Genomic DNA, 3,022 nt, shown 5'->3' on the forward strand with positions numbered 1-3,022 from the left:
TATTCACTAAAAGACTGTGCAGCTATGACACTGAGATTAAGGAGCACTCCTTGTACTTTTTAAATCCATGATTATTAAATGGCTTTAGCCTTCAATGCAGAAGCAGCCTAAAGCCCTTTCCTGAATTATTCCATTTTATAGTAAAATGAATTAGAAGACATAATTATTTCTCAGGCATTTTTAAGACAGTAGAGTGGGGGGGGGGGAACTTTCAATCTGTTGGGCCTTTACAACTATGTTTTTTCCTCTGGACTTTTGCAGCAAAGTAGATTAGATCATTTTGATATTGGCATGATGTATAATGCCTATATCTACTTTGTAATTGATTCCTAAGGCTTGGCTGAGTGGAAGAATAAAGCTTCAGAATTTCAATGATATTGCTTCTGTTACTGGAATTACAAGATGTATCATGACCACAAATAGAATACCCAGTCTCACAAATAGTCTAGACACATCTAGACACATTTCTTTTATTTGTTGGTAGTTTATTAGCATGGAAGCATGATGACACAAATGGTATAATCTAAAATACAAATGTTGATGATCATTTACATGGAGTTAGACCATGGAAGAAAACTTCTCTGGTTCTCCTGGAGGACAGGGAGAGAGGGAGTGTTTGGGGGTAGTTTTCTAGGGAGAATTCCCATTGCCTGCTGTGCTTTACCTGAAGCAGTGCTCATAAGTAGGTACTCTGCTGAACGGTGGCCAGAGTTGCATCAGCAAAATCTGGAGTTGTAACTGTTGTCATACCTTGGCTGTGGTGGTTGAAAAAAGTTTTCAGTGTCTTTCGAGGTATTTTTAGGTTCAGGTTTCTGTTAGGTGGATCTGCATAAGCACTTTGGCCTCTCTCAGAAAAGCAATGCAACCTTCAGGGATGGGATGACTGGTTGTCAATTAACCAGATGTATGGTACCACTCCATTTAACTCAGACTGATAAGCCTCCTACAACAGTAGGGAATACTGACTTTGGCACCTTTGCTTTGTTCCAGCCCAGTGGAGCAGGGGTTGGGAGGGCTGTTTGAAAGGTATGAAGTCAGTGGGGAGCATCAATAAATTAGTATAATCACTTTTCCATGTGGACAGTTGTCAAGCCAAGAGCATGATGTATATCAGAGTAGGCAACTATATCCTTCCCCATGAGCATACCTCAACTTACCAAGGAGTTGCATTAGACCATTCCCTCACCTATAAACATCACATTGAGAAGGTCAACAGTAAAGTCTGCATGAGTAGCTGCCTTTAGGGCATGACATGGTTTGCCAACTTCAAAATGCTCAGAACCACCACACTTGCAATGCTATATGCCCCAGCAGAATATTGTGCTACTGTATGGTCCAGAAATTATCAATCTAAAAAGCTTGACACTGTACTTAACAATGTGGGGAGACTCATAACAGGCTGCGCAACTCACATGTATGCAGATGTAGTGCCTGTACTTTCAGGCATTAGACCAAGTGACTTAAGAAGACAGACACTAACCACTTCCCCTACTGCCAGGTTTTGGGGCTGTGGAGAGCCTGGAAGGCTGGGTATTGTGGCCTTGTCTGTTGTGCTAAACTTAGATAAGGGGTGGGGTGAATGGAAATGAAATGATCATTCACAGTAATCTGGTCTGAAATCTATTCCTACAGCATTTTATAACAGCACCAAATGAGTCCCCCATTTGGCCTGACCCTGGCAGAGAAGCACAGGTCAAGCTGAGCAGACTGAGATCTAGATACAGATGCTTCAAAATAACACTGTACAAGATGAACATCTTGGACAGCCCCTTGTGTGAATGTGGTACCCAGCAAACAGCACAGCACTTAATTGAAAGTTGTAATCTTTACAAATGCCCAGACGGCAGATAGAATCTGCATACTGGGCACAACTACACATTCACATTTACTGCACCATAATCAAAATTACTGCACAGTATGGGTACACATCTACACATGCATGCCCATACTGTGCAGTAAATATGGTGACTTATGCCAACTTGAACATAAATTTGATACCTGCATCTTGCAGGTATCAAATTTACACCTAATTAGTTATTGCGCAGTAATGCACATGTAGACACCTTACTGCACAGTAACACTGTGTGTGTGGACTGACTTGGGACTAACTTTAGTCCCAAGTCAGTCCTAAGTCAGTCCACATACAGTGTTAATGTGATTTAATGCCTGCACGTGTAGTCCCACTTATTGCGCGGCAACTTACTGCACAGTAAATTTAAGCTGGTGTAAATGCACATGTAAATATGTCCACTGAGCAATAATACCAGCTGGATGGAGGGAATGGCAGGGGGGTAGAGACTGGAAACAATGGTTTCACCACCTTGGGTCACTGAAAGCCTGATGGTGCAGCCAGCCCAGTGCTTGAGTTAACATGAGTTGCAATAGGATCCAGTACAGATGTTTGTTATGGCAGTCTAACCTACAGTGCTGAAGCCTAATACCACACCCATTCAGGGTTATTTTAGAGCAGGATTCACCATTTTTACAACACTCTACTTGCTCTGACCTTATGTTCAGCTATGGCTGTAGAGCACTTTCTGCACACATACTGTGCAATAAATGTAACTTTTGTACCTGGCTCATGAGTCTCTTCATTTCAGTGTTTATCAAACTGAAGGACTTGACCTAAATAGAACATTGTTAAAGCATTATGCAAGCTTCCTGTTTCTTAATGTGATGGTGGACCTTGCCTCTCTGTATCCTTTTATAATCTCCCAAACAGCTGTAAAGCTCGAGCTGTAAAGACTTTCCCGCCTGCCACGTCTTGGATGTTATTATAATATGTTCTACTTTATGATGGCACTTGTCAGGAGGGTTGTTATATGTATTTGTTGTTTTATTTTGCTCTTTGGGTGTCTCCATTAGGAATCCCGGTATGAGAGAGGAAAACGTCACTCGATTATTCCCACACACTCGCTGATATATATATATTCAGAATCAGATGCAGACTAACACTTGTCTTTATTCTTTATAACACTATATAAACTTTCGTTATCTTTAAACAAAAGTGGTCCTTTTTTTT

General features: G+C 41.2%; 1 long non-coding RNA gene across 1 annotated transcript in view; it reads left to right on the forward strand.

The window, feature by feature from the left end:
* The window catches only part of LOC109305395, a 16,618-nt gene that overhangs the window by 6,615 nt on the left and 6,981 nt on the right, over positions 1–3,022 (forward strand). The window lies entirely within an intron of this gene.

Source organism: Gavialis gangeticus, unplaced genomic scaffold (genome assembly GCF_001723915.1).
Source record: "Gavialis gangeticus isolate Ggan-Ray unplaced genomic scaffold, GavGan_comp1, whole genome shotgun sequence".
Lineage (NCBI taxonomy): Eukaryota > Metazoa > Chordata > Crocodylia > Gavialidae > Gavialis > Gavialis gangeticus.